This window comes from Cervus canadensis, chromosome 13 (genome assembly GCF_019320065.1).
Source record: "Cervus canadensis isolate Bull #8, Minnesota chromosome 13, ASM1932006v1, whole genome shotgun sequence".
Lineage (NCBI taxonomy): Eukaryota > Metazoa > Chordata > Mammalia > Artiodactyla > Cervidae > Cervus > Cervus canadensis.
This window is the reverse complement of record NC_057398.1, coordinates 9,242,732-9,256,580: the sequence shown is the minus strand read 5'-3', so window position 1 is coordinate 9,256,580 and position 13,849 is coordinate 9,242,732. Positions and strand designations below refer to the sequence as shown.

The 13,849-nt window shown below is 44.3% G+C and overlaps 1 protein-coding gene across 1 annotated transcript in view; it reads right to left on the bottom strand.

Annotated features, from left to right (window-relative positions):
• The window catches only part of PPP2R5A (protein phosphatase 2 regulatory subunit B'alpha), a 97,966-nt gene extending 84,806 nt beyond the window's left edge, over positions 1 to 13,160 (bottom strand). Inside the window, exon 1 of the mRNA XM_043486202.1 lies at positions 13,138 to 13,160. The gene's annotated coding sequence lies outside the window, so the exon portion shown is untranslated. The remainder of the gene's footprint in view (positions 1 to 13,137) is intronic.
• Between the last annotated feature and the right edge of the window lie 689 nt (positions 13,161 to 13,849).

The window sequence follows — 13,849 nt, the reverse complement described above, 5'->3', positions numbered from 1 at the left end:
ATCTCTCCAGCTCATTCCATCCTGCCCAGCGTGTCAAAATGAATCCACCCAGAGCACAGATCTCATCACTGCATTTTCTGCACAGAAGCCTCATCACTGCCTACAACACAAAGTCCAGCCAGACACACAGCCTGGCGTTTCCCACACTCCTCTGCAGTCTGGCAGCTGACTTCTGCAACCACCTCCCCTCTCCCCAAAGGACACCTGCTGCTCCCATTGGGCTGCTTTTACTATACTGTACCCCACTTGGTATGTGGGAGGTGCTAACTCCTAGAGAGGGAGAGAGACAGGCAAGGAGGAAGGAAGTACTTGGCAACATCCCCTTAACAAATCTTTCTCTGGGGGCTCCAGTCCTTTCTCTAGCACCCAGCTCCAAATTGCTCTGCCGTTCAGGTCTACATCACTCACTGACATACAAGCAAAAACTTGGAGTATGAAGATTTCCAAACTCATATAAAACCCTCATGAGCTTACCAGCCAGCTTTAACAGCCATCAAATTTTGCCATATTTATTTCGTCTATCTTGTCTCCACATTTTGGGGGGGGAGGGGTATGTGTGGGGGGGGAGGGTAGAACACTTTAAATCAAATTGTAGACATAGTGCAAATTCATGCGCAAATACTTAAGCTTGCATCCCTCCAAAGGATGTTTTTACACATAGCCACAAGCCATGATCATACCTAATAAAACTGATCATAATTCCTTCTTAACACCTATTATTCAGTCTATATTCAAGTTTCCCAAGTTGTTCTTAAAAAAATCATTTTTAGAGTTGGCTGTGTTTTTTAATTAGGATCCAAACAAGGTCACACTTACTTATCATAATAGTTTTGTCTGTGAGATCTCTTTTAACTCCTTTTAAAGCAACGTGTCTTTCCCTGGTGGCTCAGATGGTAAAGAATCTGCCTGCAATGCAGGAGACCTGGGTTCGATCCCTGGGTTGAGAAGATCCCCTGGAGGAGGGCATGGCAACCCACTCCAGTACTCTTGCCTGGAAAATCATATGGACAGAGGAGCCTGGCAGGCTATAGTCCATGGGGTCACAAAGGGTCAGACACGACTGAGCGACTTCACTTTCCTTGTAGTATTGTCTAAATCCACTCATTTCAACACTTAAACCTTGTGTTACCTAGTCTTCAACCTAATTTTTGCATGTGCCGTGAGCTCTCAAAGATAAAGTCTGTGTGTGAATGTGTGTGTGTGTGTTTAGCTTCAGTGTTGTGAAGAATTTTTCACATACCAAATCCTCAAGAAATACTTGCTGATTAGCATTTATTATGCTCTTCTCTCTGCAGAATTGTGTACTAGGGTGAGAGAGACAGAAAAGATTCTCAACCTTGGTGTTTCCAGTTCTGTTAAAGATGCAGGACAGCAGCTCTGGAACTTGAACATGTGTCAGAACCACCCAGAGGGGCTTGTAGGATTCCATGCCCAGAGCTCCGGAAGCTGTAGGTCTGGGACCCACCTCGAGAATCTGCAGTTTTAACAGGCTCCTAGGTGATGCTGCTGGTCCAAACTTTGAGAACCAATAAAATCAGACTTGACCTTCAGAAGGTTTTCCACCAGTCCTCAGCGGCCAGGCTCTTTACACAGTCCCGGTTCCCAACACTGCCCGCTTCTGTGGTCTCTCTCTGGGCTCAGTGAGTAAGCCGGTTCCTCTAAATCTTTCCTGGGGAGGAGCTACTTTGAAAACATTCCTCCAGGTGGAGAAGGGGGAGGTGAGGATGCCTGACTGGAGGGTAGAGTTGAGGAGGAAGAGGTCAGCTAGGTTCTGTGAGTCACAGAGAGCTGGGGAAGAGTGCTGGGCGGCAGGGGCTTTCCCCAGGCTGGTTCCTGAGAGCTTCCGTCAAGGTTCTCCACGTACACGGCCTGCCATGATGCTCCGTACAGTGATTCACAGCAGTCCTGTCTAGACCAGTCGCCGGGCTGGGTGTGGCTGAGGCTTTGTGCCATGGCTCCTGCCCCCAGGTCTGCCATCCAGATTTGGAAGGAAAAGATGCCCTTTGAAAGGAGTGGGCAAGATGAGGGAACTGGAAAGTCTTTTAAGAGCACCGTTGAATCAAAGGGACCAAATTTTAAAAATCTGTTATTTTGCTCAACACTCTTAACCAGACCTCTTTCCATCCTGGGCTTGTTTCTTTCCCTGCAGTCAGTTATTTCTGAGTGTTTTCCTTATGTTAATTCCTGTTACTTTATTCTTTCTACTCTCTACCTCATTCTTGGGGGATAGACTCCTTACCCCCTGCCCCTTACCTGTGGCATTCGAATTTCTAGACTTGGCCCTCATCTCTTCTCACTACGTATACTTTCTCTGAGAGATACATCTACTTCTTTAGTTTCAACTTTCCACCTATATATTCATGGCTCCCATAAAAACATCTCCAGCTCAGACCTCTCTTGACTCCAGACCACGCATAACTCCAGTTCCTGTTAGATGCCTCTCTGCGTGGCCCTCAAGCACCCTGGTCAGTATGTCTAGCGTCTAGTCCGACTTGTTTCCTCCATCCCAACACTTCTCTTCTCTTTTCTCTTGCGTTGTACACTATTCCTCCTGCATTTCCAAACTCAGTTACAGCATCAGCACCACTCGAGTTGTTCAAGCTTGAAATCAGGGAATTCTCTTCACTTCTCTTTTCCTCACCCACCGTCTATCTACCTGCTCATTGAGCCCCATCCTTCCAACCCTGAAATGTCTTTATATTTCATATTCTTCTTGCCATCTTCCCTGCCTTTGACTCAGTTTCAATGCTCTTGGAATTGTAAATCACAGCAATATAAAAATAACTACTAGGTATTGAATGCTTACTATGTGCCAGGACAGTGATCAAATTCCTAGATACCTTACCTGATTCAATTTCAAGCTAATGAGTTAGTTATTACCATCTCCATTTTACAGATGAGAAGGCTTCTGAAAGCTTAAAGATATTAAGTAATTTGTGCAAGGTCCCCTGCTTGCTGGTAAGCCTTAGAGCTAAGAGCCTGTAGCCATAACCAGTACCCTGTGCTAACATGCTTCCAACCTTGTGGGCATAGGAGAATCACCTGGGGAGTTTTTAAAGCCTCCTGTTATCCAGCCCCACCCTAGGCTAATTGCATCAAAACATTATCTCCTTCCCTGGTGGCTCAGAGGTAAAGAATCTGCCTGCAACGCAGGAGATCTGGGTTTGATTCCTGGATTGGGAAGATCCCCTGGAGAAGGGAATCGCAACCCATTCCAGTATTCTTGCCTGGAGAATTCCATGGACAGAGGAGCCTGGCGGGCTACAGTCCATGGAATTGCAAACAGTCAGACACTACTGAGTGACTTCACTCACCTGAGTTCACCTCATTATCTACTTCTACAACTTCCAACTTTCCACCCATATGTTCATAGCTCCCAAAATCTTCCCAGCCCAGACCTCTCTCTTGAGCTCTAGGCTCCTTCCTCAGGCGTGCTCCTGGACAGTCAGGACTGAGAATCGTTGCTTTTCTGACTTACACATAACTATTAATACCATCTCTACTCCCTATCCCACTCCACTCTGAATCTTCCTGCAGGACGCTAAGTACTAGTTGCTCAGTTGTGTCCGACTCTTTGCAACCCCATGGACTATAGCCTGCCAGGCTCTTCTGTCCATGGGATTTCCCAGGCAAGAATACTGGAGTGGGTTGCATTTCCTTCTCCAGGGGATCTTCCCGACCCAGGGATTGAACCTGGGTCTCCTGCATTGCAGGCAGACTCTTTACCATCTGAGCCACCGCCTAGCTGTTCTTTTAAAACATCATCATGATCAAACACCCTTGTCGCTCCCCCCTGGCTATATAATGAAGGCCAAACTCCTCGGTGGAGCATCCAGACCCTCAACAGTCTTGCATTCCTATCTGTAAGCTACCCTCCAACACACACCTGCTCTGGCTTTTCTACTCTCCCTGCAGTCATACCACAGACTTGAGATTCCAGTACCTTTGCACATGCTATTTGTTCAGCCTGAAATGTCCTTACCCTTTAAGGTCCCCCACCCTAACTCTCTTGTAAATAGTTTCTCTTTTTCTTTCTTTTGAGACACAAGTAAAATGTCATCTCTATAAATTCTCCAGCTAGTATTAATGGCTTCCCCTTTGTTATCTCTGTAATCTGCCTTATTACTCTGAACTGCAATGATTTATTTACATATCTTCCTCCCTCAAAAGACTTTGAGTCTCAAAAAGATCTGGGTCTTATTCATATTTTTACCCTCATGACATAGCCCATGTCATTTAGGCACTCAGTAAATGTTGAATGAATGAATGAATGAACTCCCTTGCTGGCTTGTGTAATCCATGGCTGCTGGGCCCTATGGTGAAGAACAGAGTTCTTGAATCAGTTGAGTCCAAATCCAGGTTTTGCACCTTTACCAGCTGTGAGGCCACTGACTGGAGGCTAACATTGCTGACCTTCTCTGTGACTTAATCTCCTCATATGTAAAAGAGGGATACTGATAGTACCTACCTCATAGAATGGCCAGATATATATATATATATATATATAGGTACCAAAGAATTGATGCTTTCAAACTGTGGTGCTAGAGAAGACTCTTGAGAGCCCTTTGGACTGCAGGGAAATCCAACCAGTCCATCCTAAAGGAAATAAACCCTGAATATTCATTGGAAGGACTGATGTTGAAGCTGAAGCTCCAATACTTTGGCCACCTGATGCGGAGACTGACTCTTTAGAAAAGACCTGATGCTGGGAAAGATTGAAGGTGGGAGAAGAAGGGGATGACAGAGGAGGAGATGGTTGGATGGCATCACTGACTCAATGAACATGAGTCTGAGCAAACTCCAGGAGATTGTGAAGGACAGGGGCGCCTGGTGTGCTGCAGTCCATGGGGTCACAAAGCCGAACATGATGGAGAAATTGAACTATATATATATATACAGATATATATATATATATGGAGAGAAAGAGAGACAAGGGAGAATGTTCACTAAGGTGATGTTGAGTAGCTTTTCACTTACATTTTTCTTTATTATTAGACTGTTCTACAACAAATACTGATTTTTACATATACTTAGAACTTCACTTCCCAAAATACACACACCCATACATGCACATAAACTCGCCATAAAACTCCACAAACATCCACATAATGCACACAAGCACGCATATCCCCTTGGGAGGCAGAAATGCTGAGTCCAGACGTGCCCCAGCCACAGGGAGGCTGAGAATGTGGCTGCAGAGAGGATGTGTAGACCTCAGGCCATCTCTGGCTCGTAGCCAGCAGGAACGGCGGGCAGTCTGCCAGCTCTGCAACAAGGAAGTGACATTCCTATTCATCCAAGCCTTCCAGTCAACATCCAACCTGCGTGTCTGGAGACTCCAAAGTGCAGGCCCTGAAGGGGAGGCCCGGCTGTGCGGGCCTGTTTCTCTGCTGGAGGAGTGAGAGGCAGCGGGCTGTGCAGCGCTCAAAGGACGGCTGGGACGTGACGACCTTCCCGACCGGGCTTCCCGGAGCGGGGGGAACTCACCACTGTCAGAAATGATTTGTTTTTATTCCCGAAAGTTTAGGAAACGTAGGAGGAACTGGATGGAGGGAGATAAACGCTAACACGTTAATTGGAAGTTCCTTTTCCTTCCACTGAAAGAGAAAACTTGATAGAGTGGGAAATGGGCATGCGCAGATGTATGCTTTTATATATAGAATGGATAAACAAAAAGGTCCTAGTGTATAGCACAGAAAACTGTATCCAATAGCCTATGATAAACCATAATGGAAAATAATATTAAACAAAGAATGTATATATATATATATAAATAAATATATAAAACTGAATCACTTTACTGCACAGCAGAAATTAGCACAACATTTTATGATCCACTATATTTCAGTGAAAAAGTATCAATAACAAAAAAAGAGAAAACTTGTAGTGACTTTTGAACTGGCTTTGTTGCTTAGGCCTCAGTTTTGATGGAGTTTATTAATAATATCAAATCTATTATCATAATCAGCCTGCTCCATGTCGGAGTATATTGTGACCCAGAAGAAGCAGGTGACACATGACCTGCGGAGATCATTCTAGGTTTTCCATTGAAGGGAACAAATGATGCCAAGCATTAGGACAGAAATGAGGAAAAATCTCTGGTTCCGTGAACCATCCCTGACCTTCAGAGAAGAATCTGAAGAGATTAGCAGCAAATAGAATGCAGCCCTGTCCAGAGTTGAAGGCTCACACAGTGTGGGCCCTGCTGCCAGACTCCAGGTCTATATCCAGTTTAGAGTCAGCGTGAGAAGGTCACGTGATCGAGGACCACCTATGGGTGCTCAGCTTAAGGCAGGAGAAGAGAGAATTTCTAATTTTCTAAAAAGACACAGTTTCTACCCTCAAAAAGTTTACATTGCAGCTAGGAAAATAAAATGGACACTCAGGAAACAATTAGAAAAAAGTCTCCATCCCTCTGTCATGGGCAGTGGGGATTCTAAGCGTTGAAGAAGTTCGCAGAGATATAGGGCCACCATGGACAGCCACAGAGGTCATAACCCCTGTACAATGTGGAAGACCACACCTCCTTCAGTGCTTATGGAAAGCCATAATCCCAATCATCACCAGCCTAATGAGGAACAATTTGGATAACAGAAGAAGGTGCATTAAATGGATAACCAAAATGTTATTAGCTTGTAGCTCTGGTGGATTAGGACCTTGGGCCATCCATCTATCACCCCAAAGTTTCCCAATTCTTTCCTTCCTTTTTAAAAAATTGAGATATAATTTACATACCACAAAAATCTACCACTTTAAGTACACAATTCAGTGGTTTTTAATACATTGACAGGGTTTTGCAACCATCACCACTATCTAATTCCAGACACTGTCATTGCTGAAAATGAAACCCTGCACCCAGTAAGTGCGTGCTGAGTCATGTCAGTCATGTCTGACTCTTTGCGACCCTAAGGACTATAGGTTGCCAGGCTCCTCTGTCCATGGCATTCTCCAAGCAAGAATACTGGAGTGGGTTGCCATGCCCTCCTCCAGGGAATCTTCCTGGGCCAGGGATCGAACCCTCATCTCCCATGGCTCCTGCATTGCAGGTGCTCTTTATCATTGAGCTGCCAGGGAAGTCCATACCCAGTAAGTAGTCACTCTTCATTCCCTTCTCCTCCCAGCTCCTGTCAATCACTAATTTACTCTTCATCTCTATGGATTTGCCTCTTCTGGATATTTTTAAGTCAAGGGAGTCATACAATATGCAGCCTTGTGTGTCTAGCGTCTTTTACTTAGCATACAGTCGAGGCTCATCCATGCTGTGGCATGCACCAGCACTTTGTTCCTTTCCTCAGTTTCTTCTGGGCATCCTAGATGGTGGCCTGTGTGCTCATGGACACCTGCTCTCCAGCAGCCACTTGGGAGAAGTGCCTTCCAGCGGCTACCTCTGCCCTCTGTGTGGATGCTGTTTTCCATGCCTTGGTTCTGTCTTCCAGTTCTTTGAACTGGAAACACCTGAAACATCAAATAGCATTCAGTTCCCACCAGTTCTGCCCTCTAGGAACTGGAGCCATATCCCATTCAGACTTGGGGAAATGGAACACTGTATATACGTCTCTGGCTCTTTCCCTCTTATTGTACGTACAAAAGAAAATGAAGGTGGTACCTGCTGGATTGTTGGTGTGAAGGAAAGAAATGTATACACGTAGGGAAACTGACTTCATGCAGTTCCAGGTGACAAAGTTGATTATCAACACAGTGTCCAAGTTTGATAAGCCAGGGATTCAGGCTAATGTATTTCTCACCCTGGATTCTGGAAGGGCCTCTCTCTGGCATCTGCCATGGGTCTCCTTTTGTCTCTTTTGAAGCACAGAAGCCAAAGAAACAGAGAACTGAGTAGCTGCAAAGACAATTACTTTTAGGACTCCAATGAAGTCTGTCCATTGATTGATTAGTCAATCAGCATGTGATTTCTCTATCAACAAATACTGGGTCTTAGCACCATGCTACACGATAATATGTACTAGGTTCTGATACACTCGTGGAAGGGCTTCCCTGGTAGCTCAGTGGTCAAGAATCCACTTGCGATGCAGGAGACGCAGGTTCAATCCCTGGGTCGGGAAGATCCCCTGGAGAAGGCCATGTCAACTCATTCCAAAATTCTTGCCTGGAGAATTCCTTTGACAGAGTAGTCTGGTGGGCTACAGTTCATGTAGTTGCAAAGAGTCAGATACGACTGAAGCGACTGAGCATGCACGCACACATGTTTGTGGAAAAAGAGGATAAAAAAGAAGAAAGGATAGCAGAACCTGTGTGTTGTTTCACTCCCAGGAGTCAGCACCTGTGTTGCTATGTCAAAGGGCTGCTCTCAGGCCTCAGGGTGGCCTTGGCCTGGGGTCTCTGTAGGCTGAAGGGTCTGCAGTCTACACACCCGGGGAACGGTCCTCAACCAGGGACTGACAGGGCCGGCCACAGAGACCGAGTACTCTGACTGACTTGGGTGTGTCAAGTCCAAACATCTTTATATTTCCGTTTTCTCAGCTAATTTGCTCACATCCCGAGGATAACCTGGAGTAAGGATAACCACTCCAGTATTCTTGTCTGGAGGATCCCAGGGACAGAGGAGCCTGGAGGGCTAAACTATGGGGTTGCAGAGAGTCAGACACGATTGAGCAACTAACACTTCTCTTTTTTCCAAGGTATAAAGCTTAAATCAATGGATATAGAAGTTTTGAGAAACATACTCACAAATATAAAGAATTTTTTAAAAAATAGCATTTGACTGTTTTTTTAAAAAGAGAATCTTGGGCAACTAAGAGGGGATGTCTCAAAGAGTGAGGCTGAGAATGTCCCCTTGAGTCCTCAGCGGGGTCTGGGTCTTACCATGACCAGACCTGGCATGTGACCATGCCACCCACCAGCAGAAGCCTGTTTAGACCTTCCAGCAGGGCTAATCCATAAATGTCTATGAGAAATTAACATGTGCTACAGTATTATTAACTAAAGTACAGACTTTGTTCAAATTTCACAAAATTTTATGCTAATGTCCATTATTTGTTTTCATTCCTTACTCTATTCCCCTTTGTATTTAGTTGTATTGAGCAGCTTCAGCTGCATGCAACAATTCTGATAGATTCTCTTTTAATTTTTATTCTATTATAAATATTTTCTAATTTTCCTTATTATGGTTTCTTAGATATACCCGTCATTTAAAAGTGGACATTTAATTTCCAAATACATAGGGTTTTTAAAGTATCTTTTGTATTAATTTATGATTTTGATAGCAATTTCTCATTTAAATGTTTTCTTCTCTGCAATCAGTCTTTTAACTTTATTGAGGCTTTCAATGGCCAAGTCAAAGATGTCTCTTGACAAATGTCCAATTATACTTGGAAATATGTGGGTTATTTTCAAATATCTTTTGATACTGATTTCTAACATAATTCCACAGTGGTAAGAGAACAGACTGTGTGATTTCAATACATTTAGACCATGACATTTTTACACCTTGTTTTATGTCCCTGGATATGTTCTAGTGTCTCCTGGTTTATAGTCTATGGGAACTTGAGTAGAATTTATATCCTGCTACTGGGTGAAAATTGTATAAATCTTAATTATGTTGAATTCGTTCACAGTGTTTTTCACGTCTACTATAGCCTTCTACTTTCCTGTCTATTCATTCTATTTGTTTTTGAGAGTTTGATATTGAAACCGCAACTAAAAATCTTAATTTATCTACTTAAAAAATAATTTGTAATATATAATGGAACTATATGTAACTTTGTCCTGTATTTCCCAAGCCTCCTGTAAATGTGCTACCATTCTTTAACAATTTAAAAAATAAAAAAAGAAAGAAAAATAATAAAGGTCCATGAGGAGCCCCAGCAGAATTAAGAGTAGGGAGAGAAGGCAAAAGAGGAATAGAAGAAAGGGTGAGGGGAAAATGGGGGAAAGTGGATGAGAGAGGACAGGTGGGTAGGTGACAGATGAAGAAGTAGGGATAAAGGAAAGAGAGGGGAGAGAGTGGATCTTGCAGGAGGGTGATGGACTCCACTGGCAGCTGCTCCTGTAACGACCACATCCCATGTCCTGGGCTCCCCAGGCACTGGTGCTGTGGTGGAGGCCCCATTTGTCACACCCAACCCTTCTCTCAACTCTCTGGCTACCTTTCCAAATTTTTTGAGGAGGAAAAATTGGCTGGAAGGGTCTCCAAGGCAATCTGACCTTGCCCCCCACAGACCTCCTGCAGGCCTTGGGCAGAAGGTAGCCGGGAGAGTCAGGAAGCAGAGGCCCCGATCCGCCGGCAAACAGAGGGCCCTCAGTGAGCGTGCCAGCCTGTAAATTGTCCTTTTGTTTTGCAGGCTTTACTGAACACGGTTTTATTTCATGTGACTGTGCTATTTCAGGAGGAGTAAATATTGCCGGCGGTCTGTTTAAAAAGGCCAATGACCTGAAATGGTGGTTTTTTGGATTTTTCCCCCCCTTTTCTTTTCCATTTGAATTATCTCCAAGACACAGGTCTGCCCCAGCATCGTGCAGTTTTAAGTCCTTGGCTTTTAGTTCTAACTTTCTCTTTTTGTCTTGTGACATGCTGGACTGGCAAACAAAAGGGAGAAAGATACGAGATAAAGCCGTGAAGAGCTGACCGAGGCCCAAGGAGAAGAGCGGGGAGACGTCCAGGCTGCAACCCGGAAGAGGGCATGGAGCCACCGGCTCTCTTTTGCCTTCGCTGCTTCCGGAGCTGTTGTTGGACCTGTAATTACAGCCTCTTTCCTCTGATTTCCTCTGTGAAAATAGCAACATTCAGACTAAGCGCCGAGTAGAAAAAGGCACTACACAAAGGATCAGGGGTTTATAAATACAGTTAAAATTATAGGATTGTTACCCCCACAGTTTAGGTCTCTGAAAGACAGGTTGGGAGGAGGGAGGGGGCACAGCTCTTGAAACTTAAGTACTAAAATACCCAGGTGTGTCTCTTTGGGGGCCTTGTCAAGGAAGATTCACCATAGTCTTTTTTTTCCACTGGATGTCAATCATTATAAAAAGGAATGTCCCTGGTGAGGCACATCCCCTTTTCCAGATTTTTATTTTGATGTTTTTAAGATTCTCACTCACCTTCTAGTTTTTCAGTCTCTTTTCAAACTCATTATCTCAAAGGAGAGGGTGGAGCTTATCCTTGTCTCATTAAATACCTCCCAGTCTTCTGGGACCTGCTTTTCCTTTTATTTTATTTTATTTTGTTTTGTTTTTGCTTTTTGGCCCCATCGTGTGGCATGGAGGATTTTAGTTCCCTGACCAGGACTCGAACCCATGCCCCTTGCAATGGAAGTGTGGAGTCTTAACCACTGGACCACCAGGGAAGTCTGCTTTTCCTTCTAGACAACAATGTGTTCCTGCTGGCACTATCATGTTCTTACACATCCCAGCACCCTGGTCATGGCTCACCCACACCGGCCCTCCCATGGGATTTCTTAACCTGGGATGAGAAAAAATCATCAGGAAAGTTCATCTCTGGAGAAGGCTATTAGAAGAAATATGGCCATGGAAAGTGGAGCCAGCTTGTGCCATGAAAGAGAACAAAGCAATCATGAGAGAGAACCAGAGACACGAGGCAGGGACAAAGGCCTGGCCCTGAAGTCCTTGGTTCTAGTGGTTCTTGAATCCATGCATCCCTAAGCTTTGAAGAGGATAAGCTGGTTGGATGGCATCACCGTCTTGATAGACATGAGTTTGAGCAAGCTCCGGGAGTTGGTGATGGACAGGGAAGCCTGGTGTGCTGCAGTCCATGGGGTCACAAAGAGTTGGACACGACTGAGTGACTGAACTGACTGAAGCTTTGCTTAGTTTAGATACTCAACTTCCCTTGAATCCCATGAACAAATATATTCCCTTTTTTGCCTAAACTTGTTCCTGTGAGGTTTCTGATATGTGCAACTGAAAAGCCTTGACTAATATGGCTAGATGCCAAGAATTCTCTAGGGAAGTTGACAAAGTAATGTTATCAGTGCAGCTTCTCAAAGTTAGTTTCACAAAGGGTTAAGAGAAGTATTTATAGTATGCTGACTGAATTGCTGTCACTACCCTACTTCCCAGAAAGATAAATGGTGAAAATACCCCAAACAGTATTTATGACTCAACTACTGAAGAAGACAAAGGAATACGGGGAGAAGACTCATGGTCTGGCCCCTGCCTTCACGTGGAATCACATAGAAGTTTTCCAGATAGGAGATTCCCATTAAGATATCAACTCTCCCTGGAGAAGGAAATGGCAACCCGCTCTAGTATCCTTGCCTGGAGAATCCCACGGACAGAGGAGCCTGGCTGCTACAGCCCATGGGGTCCCAAAGAGTCAGATGCAAGTTAGTGACTAAACAACAACCTATAAGATTAGGTTTTCATCACTGGGGAAATGATGTTTTAACAATCAGTTATCCAGTAACGATAACCCTATATGCAAAACGGAAAAAGAGACACAGAAATACAGAACAGACTTTTGAACTCTGTGGGAGAATGTGAGGGTGGGATATTTCAAAAGAACAGCATGTATACTATTTATGGTGAAACAGATCACCAGCCCAGGTGGGATGCATGAGACAAGTGCTCGGGCCTGGTGCACTGGGAGGACCCAGAGGAATCGGGTGGAGAGGGAGGTGGGAGGGATGATCAGGATGGGGAATACGTGTAAATCTATGGCTGATTCATATCAATGTATGACAAAAAAAAAAAAAAAAAACAATCAGTTATCCACTCTCCAAAAAAAATACCTAGACGTTACAAAGAAATATGAGACAATTGTATTTAGCAGCTCTAATTATGAAATAAATGGCAACCCACTCCAGTATTCTTGCCTGGAGAATCCCATGGACAGAGGAGCCTGGCAGGCTATAGTCCATGGGGTCGCAAGAGTCGGACACGACTAAATCAACTTTGGCATGGCAGAAGGTGCCAAAAAGATGTAATAGACAACTGGCAGAAAATAACAATGCGTACAAATAGATGTGTCATTTAAGAACAGAGTGCTCTGACACATACAAAGCAGGGAAATAGGTGGTGCATGCCAACAGATGCGTCATGCTCGAAGAACTCGAATAAAGAACACATGTTGGGTTCTTAATCCCATTGGTCAGAAAATTACAAATTTAGTACAAATCTTGGCTCTCAGATGGGTTAAAATCTTACCTGGTTAATATGCCATACCTTTTCAGTGTGGAAAACAGGAGGCTGGTCATCATTACCCGTGTCAATGCGTCTGCTTTGGTTCGGGGTGGCAATGTGGCATGACCTGTCCGCTTTATAAACGTGTGTTCCTTTTGAAACAGTAACTCTAGATCTAGGAGTTTCATCCCACTGGAATAAATATATAAGTATAGATTAAAAAAAAAAGATATCAACTCTCACTATCAGATCTACAGTAAGTGAAACCCAATTTCCATGTCTGCTTCTCAGTAGACCTGAAAAATGCAACAGACCATCATCAGAAGAAAGCCTGTCCCCTGCCTAGAGTTGTCACCTCCACACTAAATGACTCCAATCCTCTCTGTGTGTCAATGGGGCAAATGGACTGGCATGGCATGATGGTGTAGAAAATGCCCTGAACTGGGATTTCAGTCAAGGTTTTGCCACCAAGCACTTAGAAGACCAGTTTCCTCATCTGCTGAACAAGGAACTGGGTGGGCTAGTTGTTGTTGCTGCTGTTCAGTCTCTAAGTCACGTCTGACTCTGCGACCCCATGGGCTGCAGCACGCCAGGCTCCTCTGTTTGGGCTGGATGACCTCTGAGATCCCTTCCAGCCCTTATATGCTGTGATTCAAAGGTAAGCTACTGGCCTAGTATCATTCTCCACAGTGACTACTATTTGCTTTCCACCAAAAGTGGGAGAGAGAAGAAGAAATTCAATCATTTTGCTTTC